Below are 17,983 nucleotides of genomic sequence, written 5' to 3' on the forward strand. Positions count from 1 at the left end.
CCCCCCTTACTCTTCTCTCTTTCCGTCTAAGCCTTGCTCTTGGCTATACATACGCGTGCGTGTGTGTGTCACGTACTTACGTAGCTGGCGCCTATCTCGCTCTTCCACCCCGGTGACAGTTACAAACGACGCGTTATCTATAAGGATTGTACGCCGAGAGGGCGAAAATGGGGAGCACCTGCTCGCTCCATATCCATCCTGGCACCGACCCTACGAACTCCTTCGTTTCCTACGTCATCCCCTTCGACGTCATCCCCGGCTCCCCCTTCCCTCGCGATGCGTCTCCTCGCTACTCTATAAACTTGTGTCAATGGGAACGCAATCACCTCCAACTCTTTTTCAAGACGCCGTGCTCTAAGTGCACGGAGGCAAAGGACGATCGATAAGGAAAGCTAGGCTGGAAGGTGATTTGGCCGAGGCCGGAGAATGAGAGACGACTCCTGTATACAAATGGGAAAGCTGTCCCGGGTTGAGATTAAATCGACCAGCTCAAATTGCACAATATCTTGAGATATACACAATGGTCTCTCTCGTCTTAGATACATCTTAATATTTTCATTTTTATAGACGTAACATTTGATTTAAGTGTACTTTATCGATTCTTGTAATAATGAATGCTGCAATTTTGTTCTTTTTTTACAATTTTAATTGCAATATACTGCTTTCTTATATAGCTACACGTTTAATGAACACAGATCCGTGTATATACAGCAAAAAAGTTTGCTTCCGTATATAATGTTCTATCATTTAAAAACTCGATAATTGTCATTAAAAATATAAAAGAAAAAACGCAATCTCTCAAAAAATCTCAGATATTATGAAAAAATTTATCAAAAATTACTTGAGAAATTAGAGAAGAAGAAAAGAAATAGAAAAATGCTGAAAGAAGAAAATATGTTTACTGATGATATAACATGTAAGAAAAAAGAAACAGATATCTCGTGATCCTTGAGATACTGTTTATCTAACTTATAATGATCCGCACTCATTTTATCTCACTCATCTTATCAATAAATTAATCAATCTTCACATTCTCCGTTTATACAATTGCTAATGCCACGATCTTGAAAATGGCAGTGTTGCAATTAGGTACTTATCAGACAACTTGAAAGTTCAAAATTCCGGTCACTTTATGTTAGGAACCCGGCGCGATGCTCCGTAAACTTCGCGAGAGCGCGAATTCCCCGGTACACTGGTACATCTATAACCCGGGTAAATATAAGCGTGACGCGAATCTTGGCAGCGCATCGGCCGCGCGACGCCGTTTTCTCTCCACCCGCACTCCATCCGTTACTCGGGCCAAACAGGTGTGTGTGTATTATTGGCGCGAGCCGCGGCAGCCATCCTTCTCGTTCTTCCCTGTGCCTCCTCCTTTGTGCATCCGTGGCACAAGCTGTCCCGCTCGCTTTTTGCCGTCGTCTTCGGAGCCGCTTTAATTTACCGCGCCGGGAGTACGTCGACACCGGAAAATATTCGCCCGCCGGCGAGGAGCGCGTGGTCGGATGACGAATGCGGAATCGTCGTGGAAAGGCTCGTCAAAGAGGGAACCGGCGCGAGTGTCCGCCGGGAAATCGGCCGAGGTTGATGAGACTACTTTTTTCTTCCGCTATTTCGTCCTTTCCCTTTTACGACGTACGTATGAGCTCCTTTTTCTCGTATGCGCTCGATCTTGCCTTTGGTTAAAAATGTATTCTAGTGAACCGTGTACTCCGCATATGCAGATAAAGTTGACAACGTTGATAGAATCGGTATCTTTGAATGGGAAAGAAATATGGGAGCGGTATTATTCGTAAAAATAAACACGACAAGAGATTGGAAGGATACCATGCAAAAGGATTTTTTTAATGAGAGTTTTTTTACTTTTTGTAACAATTGTCATCGTGGCACAATGACAAAATTTTAATTAATTAATGTAAGTCAAGTATTTACGTGGTACAAATTAAGTAGGCTTATTATTATTGTTGTAATTATTTATGTAACATATTTTTAAATACTAATATTGACACTCAAATACTGATTTTTTTTTAAAGAAAATTGAGATAATAATATATCTCTTATTTTAGGACAGAAATTCTTGCACGCTTTTACATCCAAACCGTTTCGATCGACGTTACATCGCGAATTATATAATTGTTTGAGACTCGTGTGGTTTTCGTACTTTTCAGTTGCAGCTGAATTTTATTTTTCGACGAATTATCAGTGCGCCGATATGCCGTTGAAAAATATGCGAGAGCAGATATTTCATTGAGTGTAAGCACATGGCGGCGCGCGAATAGTGATAACGGAATAAATGCTCTTCGCCAATTACGATTTCACAGACAAAACTGACAAGTGACATATAGCACGTGATAAGTGCGGGAAACGAGAGTTTGTATTTACACGTGGAAGTCAACCGTCAAATTGAATAGTGTAACGTAATATGCGGTTTGCAGTCAGGAACGGGCTTTCGAGCTTGCTTGCACTTTTAACAGTTGACTCAATTACAGCGCGCAGTGGCGTCGTTGATTGCCGGGTGCATGGTGCGAATTTAATTACATAACCGTGGTTTACGCACCCGCGCTCCATTATCTTAAATTGATATAATAATCGCAATATTTATATATATAGAAATAATACCCTGCGATGTAGAGAAATAAACAAAAGAATAAATAAATTGTCGAGTAATTAGTTTATCATGGCGCGATCATGTATAACTAACTTATTTAGCTGTTGTTATATCATATACAAAGTATCTCACAAAACGTCGATTTTAATTTTAATGCGTTTTCTAATCAATTTGGACTCAATTCTAACTGTCGAGACAGTCAATAAAAACATTTTTAAAATTCTATACGATTGATAATAAAGATTGGCAATCAGTTATTTAAGATTTTTTGTCAAATAAAATTAGAGTTAAAAATCTTTCTCTTTTCTAAAATTTTGATATCATTGTTAACAATGAACACTTAAAAGTTGTAATAATTCATAATGTTTTTCAAATCTATATCCCATAAGCGTTTAGTTTCAATTATCATTTTATGTGAGACTTAAATATTTAAAAATTAATGCACGTTTATTTACATTATCTCAATTATCTTCTTAATAGGCATTTATCTATCGAGGCGACAAAACATTTGCTACGAAATCTTCCTTCGAAATTGGATATCCATTTTAAGAACGAATTTGCAGTTTTTACCGACTTCTCTTACGTGAAAACCTGTAGCCCGGGTTTGGTAATCAACGTAAAAGTAAAAAACTTTCGCAATTAGTCTAATGTGAATCTGTCCGAACGACTCGAACGAAGTTTCAACTCGACAGAAACAGAAACCCGATCCGGGAATAACAGTCGTCTTTCATTTGGAAGATCATTTCTTTCGGTAGATATCCGCGAGAGGAACACGCCGAGTTTCTCTCCCCCTACCTCACCTCCAACCCTCTCTCTCTCTCTCTCTCTCTTTCTACACAGTTATAATGCCCCAGTTGCGGTGCTTCCGAAGTCCACAGAAAAGATAGTTTCCTTGCGCGCGCGAGGTAACGTTTGAAACTTTCACTATTAAATACTAATTTTGCCAAGGATCTCCCGGGTATTGCGCCGTTTCCCGTCCCGAAACGGAGGCTGGGGGTAAACACGAATGCACCTTCCTGTAGGATGCCGCATACGATAGACGTACACGGCGCACATATCCAGGATCCCATTGATCTCGGATACATATACGGACGTCGGTAATTAGTCTCGTATCGTTACTAATTTGCTAATAGATCGATATATAGGCACGATTATATGCCTCTGCTCTCGAGGACGCGATCATGCAGCTCTCTAACATTCACGTCGCATTTCAAGATGAATCGTTATTGATAGATCTACTTGCGACGCTCACGGTTATTGTATTCACTAATGACTAGTCTACATTGTTTGATTCGGATTCCTTCTATTTCAATTTTAATTGTGGTGTTTAGACCAATTTAGAACGAATTGCTCGTGAATTTATTTTCTTGAAACAGATTGTTGAAGCATTAATAACTTTATTTATAGATGATTGCAAAAATAAAGGGATAAACTTATGAGATATGATTTGATAAGTTTAACGGAAGTTTGTATATACTTAGGTTCGAAAAATTTTTTTCACAATTTTTTGTTAATATAAAATAATATTGTAGAACAGTACAACAATAAGCCGGAAAACTGCTAATACAACTGCATGTCTTTATCATTGTTTGCACTTTTGCAATACTCAATTATATATCAAATACAATAATTTGTCAAATATATATATTATTTATTAATATTTATAACATTCCGCAACTCTCTAAACATAATTATTCTTAATTTAACCATTCCCTTAAATTTGTTCTATATAGAGTACAAAATGGAAATAAGAAAAATTCGATATTGTTTGAATGAAACTTCACCAAATGTTAAATTCATTATTACAAAACGACAGAGAGTTTACATCAATAGTTTGTAGCGTAAAAGAGATATTTGTGAATGATCCGTATGACGGAATATCCTATTCAGAATGAGTCGCGTTGCAGGAGTTGTGTTCGAAGTCCTTTGAAATCGTAGAGCAACGAACTGATTAAAAACGGGATAGCTACACGGGGCGATGGTGAAAGGATTTCCGTGTAAACATGCGTAGGGGTTCGTTCGTGAAATAATATCGCTGTGATTACGAAAGACGAGAACGAGCGGTATATGATGCCGTTCCATCAAAGCGATTCGTCGCGCACACAACTGTCGCGAATTAGGGTCACTCGATGTCGCATGAGTCCTACGTAGGTCCGCGTCGATAAATATCGACGCCGCGTTGTCCCGCACGGTACACATAGAAACGGAGAGACAGGAGAATAGGGCGGATGAGGGGAAAGAGGTGTTTGGGTTTGGGGAAATACGAGCCACGTACTGTAACCCTTCCATATATCGGTGCGGCACCTCGATGGAGATTGGTCACGGTATATATGGATCAATATCTTTATTACGATGTCCCGCGTGTCGCCCCCGGGTCGAAATAATGCGATAGTTATAGGGATAGACGTGTACAAAGCACCGATATACTTGGCGATGTGCATTAACGATGTTCCTCATTAATGTCTGAATTACCTTCATTTTTCACCGTCTAACGTTTCTATAGCGAAATATTTATTGAGATGTACATTTTACTTCTATATCACGAGGAACATGATTTATTTGATACACTACTATTATCATATTGGGTTGATCAGAAAGTTTTTTCGTTTACGAATTTAAAAATACGAAAAGACCTTCCGACCAATCTGATATAATTTGCGTTAAATCTTTTACAGATTATAATACAGTAGAATTTCATATGAAATGAGACAGACAAGTTATAACTGTGAAACCATTTTATGAGATCTTTACTTTCAAAATTGGCCGAGACACCTGAATTGTCATGAGAGCCATACTTTATGCGATTCTACGAATGTTATACGTTATTGCTGCAGAAGTAATGAAATTCGATTTACACACGGCACAATCTCCAGGAGATTTCGATGAAGGAACCGAATTCCGGTTGCGCAGCAAAGATCTGCCAGCAAAATCAGAAGCGATTTGATACGTTGGGAGTCAGTCAGACAAGCGCACGATCTCTGGTGTGGAGGATTCAACAGAAAGATATATTCGTGGAAGGACGCGACGGTGAACGGCGCGGGAATAGCATATCCGCGAACAAATATTATTTTCCATACTGAATGCACGCGCTCGAATGCGTCGGGAGCGGCTTAAGCGAGTGCGTCTTCGTCGGCGATGCGATCCGCCACGGTTCACTTAATTTCTCATCTCTCTCCTTATAGCGCCACGCCGACGGCGCTGCATTATTCTCCGTCGACATGCAGTCGAGATGTAAAACCGATTTACCTTTCTTCCTGACTCCCGTGTATGTATACGTCGGAAAAACGCGGTTGGCGCGACTCCCGTGCGGAATCCCGCTGCGCGTAAGATCTTCCTTGTCGTAAGATCGGATTATTCCGCTTCGTGATAATCCAACATTGTTCCGACAGTGTGCGCGTCGTCCGTACGGAAATACGTTTTCGTAATCTTCATTGCATGAAGAATCGTATCACGTTGTCGTAAGTAACCGTGTTAAACGTAACAAATTTCAAACTTTGGTTACAGTAATTTTAAGAGCATTTAGCTCTAAATGGAGTTTTCCGGGAAAGAAGAAAAAAAAAAGATTTCATTTTTAGAGAAACGAATTTTAAAGAGAAAATATGTAAGAGTACTTTTATACAATAAAATATTGATTTGTAAAAAGCATCATAACATCTATGTTTTCTGTGACAATAAGAGAAATGAGGATGTTCATGACTTTTTTATTTGAATAACATATGAGAAACTGGAAATTAGAAACTGAAAGAAAGGTAAAATACGGAATATTGAGAGTCGATGTGACACTTAGAGAAATACACAAATAAGTACACGAATCTTTCACAATATAATAATTTAATTATTAATGAGTCATTAATGAAGTCATTAATTACGTCAAGTCATTACACAAATTACAAAGTAGAGAGCCGTAAGTACGCATTTCGACTTGCATTCAAGTCATTTTCAACGGAAGAAAAAAAAATTGATGTCGCATTGAGTTGTGTTTGAGTTCATAATTCTAATCATAGTTGCAAGTTCATAGTCCATCCCAGTTGACTAATCCCAGTTAGAGGGATTGAGTCAGTTTTGAGACTGTGGACCTTGGACTGTTGCATACTCGCACACAACCGAATGCGACATCAATCTTTTACACGGATCCATATAAAGGAGTTTACGAATTGTTTAAAATATTCATGATAACATTGACTCGAAATGTCATAGAGACGTCGCGTAAGGTGCGCTTCTTTATGGTTTTAGGGCACGAGAAAAAGATAAAAGAAGACATGAGGAATAAAGCAAGAAGCAATCGCTTTCACATATTTCAGTATGATCATCTTTTCTCGGCGGGAATATCGCGTTGCGAAAACAACCGGAAGCGTGCGGGCGTTTTCGATTCATTTCTCGACGCAACTTCGGACAAGTTGGATGCCTCGTGGCCGACTTTTGCAAGAAGTAGACGCGCCGGGGAAAGGGTTGGTGATGTTCGGGCGGTGGCGCGGAGAGGTCAGGGGTCGGGACAGAGAATATTCCACATCGTGGAAAAACGCGAACGGAGAGGAAAGGCCGACGCGCGCGCGCTGAGCTCCGCCGTGACGCTTTTGAGGCGTCGAGGTCGAGCGCCCCATAAAAAATGTTATTAAAATGTGTTTGGAGTTGCCAAGAGGGAAAGACGTTATGAATATTAAGCGGGCTCTAGAAGCGCCTGATGCCGCTATCTATATATCGATATATGCGCAGGTTCGCAAGCAACCGCGTACACGCTGCCGCGAGATTGATTCTCCGCAGAAACAAGCGGATCCATTCAAGCGCATTGAACGATTCCACTCACGATGATAGCTTCTCCCCCTCCCCTCCCCTTCTCGCAAAGCTTTTTAAATCTGCCTGATAATAATTATAGTCCTCATATTTGTCAAGTTCTCGGCGATACTGATAAATTACTATAGATACGTTCCAATCTATATGATTTATATTCGTGAGCGCGTACAACATGATACCGTTATACGCTGACAATTTAATTAAATTGCGTTGTATATAATTACGTCGGATTGTTGAAGCGTTAGATAATCCGGTCTGTATGCTGGTTCGTGGAGCTAAAAAAATTTCCGCGGTTAGAGAAAGAGAAACCTGGAGATCATGTGTCTGTAAAGTTATTATTAAAGCATATTGTTGTAATGCGGTTTCGTGCTCGCGTGCGTGAGGTACACTGCGGTAACGCGCACTAATTTTTTTTTTCGCATATAACTAGAAAAATTTCTTCAATCTAAATTTTGTTAATTATTTCGCATACATACACCTGTCGTAATTTGCGTTGAGCCTTTAGTTTAAACGTTTACGATAGAATAAATTCGGAGAATACGCTGCTTTTTGTTTCTTATGACTTTCACTGAATTATACGAATCGGTCGGAACAATGATCAAAAGGCTACTAGAAAATCACACAGCGCTTGGTCCATCTACTGGGTTAGGTATATCCAGCAATGTTGTGCAACGATGCGCGAGAAAAAACGAAAAGCCGAGGCTTCGCCTCTCTCGGCTGCGACGGAAAAGGAAACCTTTTGTTCCTTTGCCATGGGCCACGACCGGGGTTAATTAATGCTACGGGGATAACCCGAACTTCACTGCTGGTCGAAGTCGTTGCTCCAGAAGCCAGCTAGAGTACATAGAGAATAGGATGACTTCCAGCATACGCCAAGTTTCTGCAGAAACTTCGATGCTATTGGTCCACCGCATCGGTTTTAACTTACTAGAACTACTAAATACAACAAAGGAAAATTTTGAAGATGTTATTATAAAGGAAATCTTCTCAACAATTTCGAAATACGTGACCTGATTTTGCTTTGTTGATAAGAAGCATAACGAATCTTAAATCATTAGTTCCTTTTACAAGATTTATATGAGAACTTACAAGTATAGTTCCAATGTAAAGCATTTTAAATATGTAATAATTTATATATTTAAGAAATCATACAATTTTTTTTTTATGTTGAACGGACATAATTTATTTTTTATTTCATTATAATATTTGATGTTTACATTCATTTATCTAAAAGAAATTAAAATTGTATAATGAATCTATGTAATCGATTAATTATTAAGAAAATCCTATAACTTTTTTACATCATTGTTGATTGAATATGAATTGAAAAATGTCTGCGCGTAGACGTTTTATATCCCTGATAAATTTATTGGCTCGCTTTAGTCTGCGTGTTAACTATGACGTGCAATTATAGAAGTCATTCATTAAAATTACAATAATCACGATTCTATCTACACCAGCAGACAAATCAACTGTCTGATGGGACGTAAGACGTACGAAGGGCTGCTGGTTAATCTGCTTATTCTCGCATTTAAGCCATGTTCTACACTAGCTATTTTAGATGTAATTCCCGACTGACGTAAATGAGATTGCATTATTAACGTAATTGCCGGCGAGCGTTCGAACTAGCGGCGTCTTGCTAAAAACGGTTTGGAACTAAGCACAAAGGACGCTTTCTTACGACTGTCGCGACAAAACGATAGCAAACAGAAGTAAAGTAAATATTAATAACGGCGAAGTAATGAAGCGGACGCTAAACGAGAATTCGTAAGCTTTCTAGAGAATCCAATTAGAATGCGAAACACGAGGCCATGTTCTGGTGGACATTATTACTCGAGTAGTAATACACCTACATGAAAATGCAATTAAAGATTAATACCACTATAGAACCACAATGCTTATTGCGCAAATAGTCTTTGAGAGTTCCGAAAGCGACTCAGCGACCAAAGGAAATCAGACCAATGGTATGAAGGTGAATTTGAGAATTAACATGCCGTGACAATATGGCTTAAATTATGATTCAATTGAATAATTATGTCGCGATTATAATATTAAATTATTAGATATATAATATACTAAATTATTATAATATATTAAATGTGAAGTTTACATTTACTTAAAAAAAGCATTTAATTATTTAAAAATACTAAAAATTATGTATACTAAGAATTTTAATAGTTATGTTGCGACGATTTAATTTAAAAAAAATTGTAAAAAAACATTTGACAAATATCCAAAAATACATAATATTAATAGATAAATAAAGCAAATAAATTTGTTGTTCTTTTATATTATAAAGCGATAATCTTTTTATTTTCTCTGTTTATATCTACATGTATAAGAAATATTTGATTTATGTTTTAATTGCTGCGTTTTATTGACGGTTTTCTTTGATGCGACTTTTTCTCTACTTGATCTTTACAGTTCATTGAACGGGCGAGTCCTAAACGAGCGCTCGATCTTTTTTTTCCCGCCGCAATGAGACCTTTCTGAATTCTACTCATTGTCAGAGCGGGAACTAAAACTCCCGAGGGCTAATCTCCGCTTCTCCCTGTAAAGTTCTAAAAAGTTCTACTCTCGAGGCGGCAACTTTGCCGTCAGCGGCACATTCTTAGGGGTTAGAAAGGTTTGCACAGCGGATAAAGCGTGATCAGCTAAATTATACTGGTAATATGTATATATATATATATATATATATATATATATATATATATATTCGCGCTCGTAAAATCGATACTCGAGAAAATATCGCTTCGCTTGGTTACGCATTGGAAACTCGTAGTTTTCACTGGTTTACGCGGCGTTTACCCGCGAGAGTTCGGCGAGTCATAAATAATAACGCAACTAACGTTGTTATTATTTAGTCTCGTATGCAACAGTCGGTTTTTCAAGTTGGCCATGCTCTGCCATGCATTCTCACCCTTTCATAAGCCATAAATAACCCAGCGTAACCATCAAAAGTGCTATTTCACTAAACTTTTACGGCACGACGCCTCTCCAAATGTTATTGTATTAACTTCTGTATCGAAAAATAAATAGATAAAATTGATGAAAAATGTCGAAGTTATAAAGCCATCTATTTATTTTTCTTAGAGATTACATTTCTGAATGTAAAATGGCAATATAAGACGTACCACTACTTACTATTGAGCAAATTTTCAAAATAGAAATGCGCACTGCAGTTATAGAAAAAATAATAAAATTATTGTTTTTATTACTGCGCTGCTCATATATCTTTTATTAATATTGCGACCAAAAACCGATTTTCATTATTTTATTTTTATTTTTATTTTTGTAGACACATAAATTGATGTACTTACATAAATTCGGTATTTTTTAAATAGTTCTACATATTGAAAGATGATGTCTTTTAAAAAATATCCCGAGTTATTTTATCTTTCATGTGACTTGTACGTGAAAAATAAGTTACGTATGGAACTAATTAAATAAAATAGTTAATTCTATGGATAGTAACAATATTATATGCTTAACGTTGTTAAGTCATAACTTCCATAGCTCTTTTACGTACAAATAATAGATTTGCGGTAATAACAGATAAGTCACATGAAGCAGTATTGTTATACGGGCATTTAAGGAGATCATAAATTATTAATGAGGTTTTGTCTCTCATTCTTCTAGGTAATTCCCCAACGGACAATGTAGCAAATAAGCATGTGATAAGTACAGTCTACTCAATTCTTCTGCAGATCAATTTCTGAGATGTTACGTTAATAAGTGACAAAACTGGCGCGATTTAAATGCTTTGCGCAGCTGCCCATGTCAATATCAAGCTGTCATTTACCACAACTGTGCACAGCGAAGGTGCACACCACATGAATTCATGATACTTACTTGACTCATTTTCCAAACTTTACACAGGTGTGCGCTACACTACCTCGCCGTACAAATTTCACAGTATACACCGTTCTTTGAAAGCCATGTAAAAATTTATTGCTTTTAATTTTGCCAGTTTTTGTATAATTTGAACCGGTTAATGTTGTATATAAACAAGTAGGCAAAAAATTCCATCCAGCTTTGTTCTTACGCTTATTACGGGGCGTACTGCTGATAATTAAAACAAATTTGAAATTACATTGAATTAACGCGCGTGAGCACCGCATAATGAAGGAAAGAAAGTTTTGCAATGATTCGGAAATGTCTCACTTAAAAATTCAAAACGCAGTTACGCGAAATGCTAATGGCAAGAGTGAATAATTTCAATTTGCCGTCGATTCTACATTGCGCAGTTTATCAATCTGCGTTCGCGAAAAATAATGCAAACGTATGCGAATTAATTATCATAATTCACATTCTTACATTTTTATGATCGTTTGATCGACGTACGCGTCAGTTTAGTTTGCGATCACGCGCGAATTTAAGATTCGTTTCTCTTGAAAACGTATGTTCTCTTCTTCTCGAAGAGAGTGACTCGTTCGCACGCTAAGAAAACTCAGAGTGAATAATAGATTATCAATATGGAGCAACGGGTTTATTTATTGTTATCACTGCAATCGCCACCGATAATAAGTCATTGATGGAACTGTCACCGCCAACAATTTGGCCGTGCTAATGTGGCAGTTCGGGAGCATTAATTCATTTACGCAAATTTGCGATACTGCATAAGTCCCGTTGTGCGCGAGTTGTGATTGTTTTACGAATCTTTATCAATAGCACACCAGATTAAAATTAATCGTGTTGTAAATTAATCTTTGCGTTGATAAATGGTACAACAATGAGGAAAAATCGATTTTTCGTGATAAAATGTAATTATAGGGGGGATGACTTATAACTTAAAAACTTTAACGAAACTATACGTATTTTTTTTGTATGTACACACGCGTATGCCTCGCACGCAACACCAATAATTAATTTTTAATCCAAATATCATATAGGTAAAAAAATACGATTAAAAAAACTTTGAGTAATTCCTATTCCTATTCCTATCATTTCGAGCATTAACATCGGAAACGGATCGATCGCTCTCGCTTGAACACGGCGACGTCTTTCGCAGCCAAACCCCCGGCATCAGTCAAGCCCGGCCGCGCGAACCTCAGAACGCGACTGCTGTTGCTTTGTGCGCCCAAGGAAACGCCGCCTGTTAACGGCGTTGCCACTCCAAAATTGCGGCAAAGGCGAGACGTCCGGGTGAAAGCGGCAACGGCTCGAGGGCGCGGATGCATTAAACTGGGCGAACTTGCGACAGTCATGACAAATGGCCAAGTGGCGGCCATTCGCGGGTGCATACTAACGTCATAATGGAACGCGCGACGCGGGCACCGGGCGCTCGTGCGCGCCACCAAAAACCGCCTACCGCATAATTATGGTTCTTTGTAGTCGGTTCTCTCGCTCGTCGTCCACGCCGGTTATCCATGTTATCCATGTTAACCATTCCCAGCAACTTGAGGCACTCGTCGTGGTGTGGACGCGGACCACACTGAACCTCTATTCCCTATGTCGGAGACGCAGTTGCATCTCAACTCGTTACGGCATCTTGTCCGATTACTGTCGCGCGCGCGTTCGTCATAAAGTCATAGTCGCGAAAGCGGTCGCAAAGCGTCCGGACTTTCCTTCGCGCCGGAAGTCATCCCCGCGCCGGCAAGCGAACCGTGTCGCGAAGCGTCGGTCGATTGAGAACTGTCGAGAGAACGGATGCAACGGGATGCTCCTCCTTTGCTGTTCGGATTCACCGCGACATGTTGCTGCGTTTGGTAGCGTCAGCGCTTTTTCCTCCGGGCGGTAACGACGACGAATGACGCGGTAGCGGTATAGCTAAGCGGCGAGCATGCGGCTTCCATCCCGAGAACGCTAACACCGGCGTCAGTGCGCTTCCCGCGCGCACGAAACGGTGGTTTCATTTACTCTGCCTCATTTCTCGTAACTCGTTTGCATTCGCAATGATAGCCATGAGTTCCGACCCTTCGAGGAATATCGCATCCGTATTTTATAACCGTACTGTTGCATTCAGATGAATGCGTATTAATATGTACCGTCATATGAATAAAATGTTGCTATTACAAAAAGATAACACGTCCATAAGTAATGTATACGTCCATAAATAATGTCAATCAAAAATTTTAGATGCATTTGTTGTTATGATAATAATATTACTCACACTGAAATAATTAGATCAATATAATTACAATGAAATAATATTTAAGAATGTATTTAAAAAATGTACTACATTCAAAGTTATATATTCACTATACATTATATCACTATTAAAAGTAAAATCTGTTTGCGTTAAAAGCAAAATAATTATATTTTTCAAACTTTCGATCAAAGGGATTCAATAATTTTCAAAAAATCACAAGGCTATTCATATTTTATGATTCGAAAATCTAAAGACTGCATTTATTATTTAATATACATACTTAATCAACTCTATTTTATTTTAGATAAAATCTTAAATGAATTTAGTTAAAAATATTTATTTTAAGATACATAAACAACACGTAGGAATCGAGTCTTTAATTAATAAGAAGATAAAACTCAATAACTGACTAAAAGAGAATATTTTTATCTATTGTATAAAGCTTTAAAAATATAATATAATAAGATATAAGTACATATATGCAGCATTGTCTTAAATTAAATTCTTTAATTATCATAACAACAATATTGGTTGAATCGCGTCGCGACGTCCACCCTCGTGGTCGCAACGACACCGAATGACGCGACGTCGGAGCTTTCGCGGCCTGTGGAAGAGACGTCAGGGGTACAGAACAGCAACCCGGTGAGGGTGTAGGCGTCGGTGGCGCTTCTGCGTTTTGGTGGGGCAGCGTCGCGGCGGCGGCGGCGGCGGCGGCGGCGGTGGTGGTGGTGGTGGTGGTGGCGACGGTGGTGGTGGTAGCAGCGGCGACGGCAACGGCGGCGGTGGCGGCGGCGTCGGCGGCGTCGGCGGCGGCGGCGGTGGTGGTGGTGGAGGCGGCAAAGCAGGGACGGACAGGCGCGAGGCGCCGTACCCGTGCCACCTCAGTCGACGTCAAACCGTCGCGACGACGCGTGCGTATCCTATTCTATTGTCGGTATCACGGAACTCGCGAGATTCGCGTGTTTTGCGCCGCGACGTGACTTGTCGAGCGTGTGCCCACCTGTTCGCATCGGCGAACGTGATCGTCGTAGGGCAGTCCCTCGTGCGGCAAGTGTGCTCCCTTCTTCCGGTCGTCCTTCCCTCTCGCTAAAACGAGTGCCCTCGACTATTTCGAAATCGTCCACGCGCGTGGCCGCGAGAATTGTCCGAGGATATCGCGAAGTACTCATACGACCCGTGCCGCGGTCAGGGATCTCGACGAAAAGCACGTCTGTCCGAGTGTTTCGGTCGTCTCGTGATAAATAGAAGAATTGCCGAAGGGCACGTATAAGGTCCTCTTGTGCACGACTGACTTGTGTGTTATTTATACCTTCGGATCATCACGAATCATCGTTCAACGAGGGACACGGCTGTTCGAGCCGTGATCCATTAGTCAAATTTGTTTCGTGTTGACTCATTTCCGATTGGTGAAAGGATCAATTGAAGACGAACTGTATCTCTATTGGTTCGTCGTGATATCGTCCTGTTTGCGCAGTCATCCCTCTCTACAAAGGACACGACGGTGCTCCGATAATCCCGATAGTAATCGAGTAACGTTATCGATTGATCCGCAAGATAATCATCGTGGAGGATTAAGAGCAGCTGGAATTCCCATCTAAACGTGATCGCATGATGATTTGTAACATGCCGACGTGGCGTTGATACGTTCGCCTAGTGAGAAACTGCACGCATCCTGCGAGAGAAATTCACGAGGGAGGCCAGCGGTGCTCGGGGAACAGGCTCGTTGATTACCAGTGGAAAAACAGCTTTGGATTATGACTATTGGGTAGGTAGGCTATTTAGAGCGATTCCCTATTGTTTCTGGGTAATGCAGGTTGAACGTGGTTGAAGTCGTCCGGTGTAGTTGATTCGATAAGCGTGACTGGCGGACAGCTGTTTGGCTAAACATGTGCGGCGCAGGAGAAGTGCAGGCGTTTTCGAGTTATTCGGCGCGTGTCCCGCGAATTCCCACATTCCATACCGTTCTATTAATGTGCGACACGGCTTTTACATCGTGCATTCCCTATGTTCGTCCAAACGATCTCGCACGTGACACGTGACGTTTAACAGCGTTTAGCTCGCGCTATAGCGGTCTAATGTGACTTCAAAGTGGCACACCGGTATATTCGCTCCGCCTCGTATGAATTTCCAAATTTGCATTAATTGTGAATCGTTATGAATCTGCAGGCGTTAAGGAAGAACAAAAATTTATATATATATACACACACGTGTACACATCGATTGTTATTATTTTCCTAGTTTTGACATCAGAGCTAGCTCTTTCTCTTAGAAAACGAATCGTTGCTTATTCTAATAGAAAATAATTGATGCTAGAATTGACGATATTTCGTCAAACGTGCACCTTCTTATTCATGAAAATGCATCGATCATGTTGCGCGTCGCATGCATGAAAATTATCGGAGCCGCGTGGCTCGTATTTTACATTGCAGTATCGTGGGAAAGTTTAACGCAATAAACGAGGAAACACTCGGCTAGGGATTCTCTATTAGCGAAAAAAACGCTGATTATATGCGAAAATCAATTTTGTTGCACATTTTCTTGTCGTCTTCCCGTGGAAATACTTTGAAACTACTCCGGAATATGGAAATTAAACTTACTTTGAAATCGAACGATTGAATGGCGAGCTGACCTTATCGATTATTAGCGTACGGCGTCCTTGGGCTCGCGAGGCATGTGGAAAAAACAGTACGTTTCGCATGTGTTACTATTATTTCAAGTTCTTCGGAATTGTTACGTTTCCAAAGGCCCCCATTTTGTCGAAACGTTGCGTACACACACTCTTTTGTCCCTTTATATAATACTTATTAATAGCAAACGCCGGGCAATTGTTTGTGCAAACGTCGACGCTGACCTTCTCTATACTTGATACTATCACGTTCGACGAGTTACTCGCCAGTTGTTACTCAAAGTCGTATCGATTGCGTCGCTGGATCGTTCGCTTCGTTATACGCTACATTAGACCTCGTCACGCGCGGTACACATCGACAATGTTAGAATTATGAATGCGACGCATTCATGAATCGGGGCACGCCGGCGTCATGATGGACGCGCGTCTATAAGCCGTTTGTTTCGAAACCGGCATAATTTACATTTCGGTAATCTGACTGCTGTGCGTTCCCATAAACATTAGTTAAAGATTAAACCGAGGTTTAACTGAGATTCCCTATCTCTTTCCAATTCAATCTCTATATAAAAGCCGGCGTGTGACAATCAATTGAACGTCACTTAATTTTAACGTTTGTGAAAACGGAAACTGGAGTAAATGTGTTTTGTAACGAAAAAGAGTTTGTTGCCTTACGGATATATAAAATGCAATAATATATTATATTGAGAACGTTATTTTATTTTAATTTGTGGCTTTTAGAAATAATTCCAAAAAATCGTTAGTTTCAAAAGTTAGGAATATTGAAAGAGGAAACTTCTGTTGTGTTGTTACTCATCGTTTAGAAGCTACAACAGACCATTAGTTAAATATTGAGCAGTCATGCATAAACGGTATACTCAAAGTTTTATAGTGAGACTCTTAGTCGCCGGTTATAGACGATACACGTGTTACATCGATCTACCGGCTATAGTTGCAACACGCAACGGTTAAGTCGATGAGTGTTTGATGAGTTTTTGATTAATAGGAATTCAATTTTTCCTTAACAGATTTTTTTCGTGGAAGATTGGTATTTTTATTCAAAACCGATAAATTTTCACATTTTATATAAATATATAGTAATTCTTTATAACTGAGTTATATATATTCAGATCTATTTTTTCAGAAATAAGCAATATTCTATTAAATTTCTATTAAACCTTTTTATTTATATAGAATTTTATATAGAAATTTATTTATATAGACTAGTTCTGATGTTAATTTAACTTCAATTACTTATAACTCACAAATATTACTTGAATTTCAAGGACAAAAATTTTGTTGATGAAATAATAAAATCTAAATTATTCATCAAGTTTTATGTGAAATTTTCGTAATATCTTACGATAGCCGACAAATGTGTTACAACGAACATGTAACGTCGCGTATTATAGTCGTTACACGTACCAGAAGGGTTAAATCCACGAGATGCGCTTCGACGTGTTGAGTCTTCCGAAAAAGACTTTCCCACTGCATTGTAGGTCGACCGACCTTGCGTCTCGACCGGGCACGTTGCTTTATCGCGGCACGTGATGCTTGTGCCAAAGTCTCGCGGCAGTCACCACGCTCGCTGGTATTGTCTGCGCATAGCTCGCTCCGCTCGACACCTTCTTTCGATAGTGAGAAACGACACGGCGAAGTGGAAGACCGAATTGTCGTTCGCGGAAGTTCTCGGCGTTTGCGGTGCGAATTGAGAAAGAGGTCCGCGTATAGGACGAGCTCGGCTCGAAAGAGACCCCCGTCAAAGCTACTATTTTCCCCACTTTGTAGACGGAGCACGAACTCGGAGAGGTGAGTACGGGCTCGGCGGTATTAGCGGAACGGCACCAAAACAAGTGGTGTCGCCCTTGTCCCC

At 39.8% G+C, this 17,983-nt stretch overlaps 1 protein-coding gene across 11 annotated transcripts in view; it reads left to right on the forward strand.

The window, feature by feature from the left end:
• The window catches only part of LOC105456209 (CUGBP Elav-like family member 1), a 431,768-nt gene that overhangs the window by 63,413 nt on the left and 350,372 nt on the right, over positions 1 to 17,983 (forward strand). Inside the window, exon 1 of one of the 11 annotated variants that reach the window (XM_011700090.1) lies at positions 14,347 to 15,252. The exons of the other annotated variants lie outside the window; for them this stretch is intronic. The gene's annotated coding sequence lies outside the window, so the exon portion shown is untranslated. Of the gene's footprint in view, positions 1 to 14,346; positions 15,253 to 17,983 lie in introns of those variants that run through there. 11 annotated transcript variants of the gene reach the window in all.

Source organism: Wasmannia auropunctata, unplaced genomic scaffold (assembly GCF_000956235.1).
Source record: "Wasmannia auropunctata unplaced genomic scaffold, wasmannia.A_1.0 LD335737.1, whole genome shotgun sequence".
In the NCBI taxonomy this organism is placed as follows: Eukaryota; Metazoa; Arthropoda; class Insecta; order Hymenoptera; family Formicidae; genus Wasmannia; species Wasmannia auropunctata.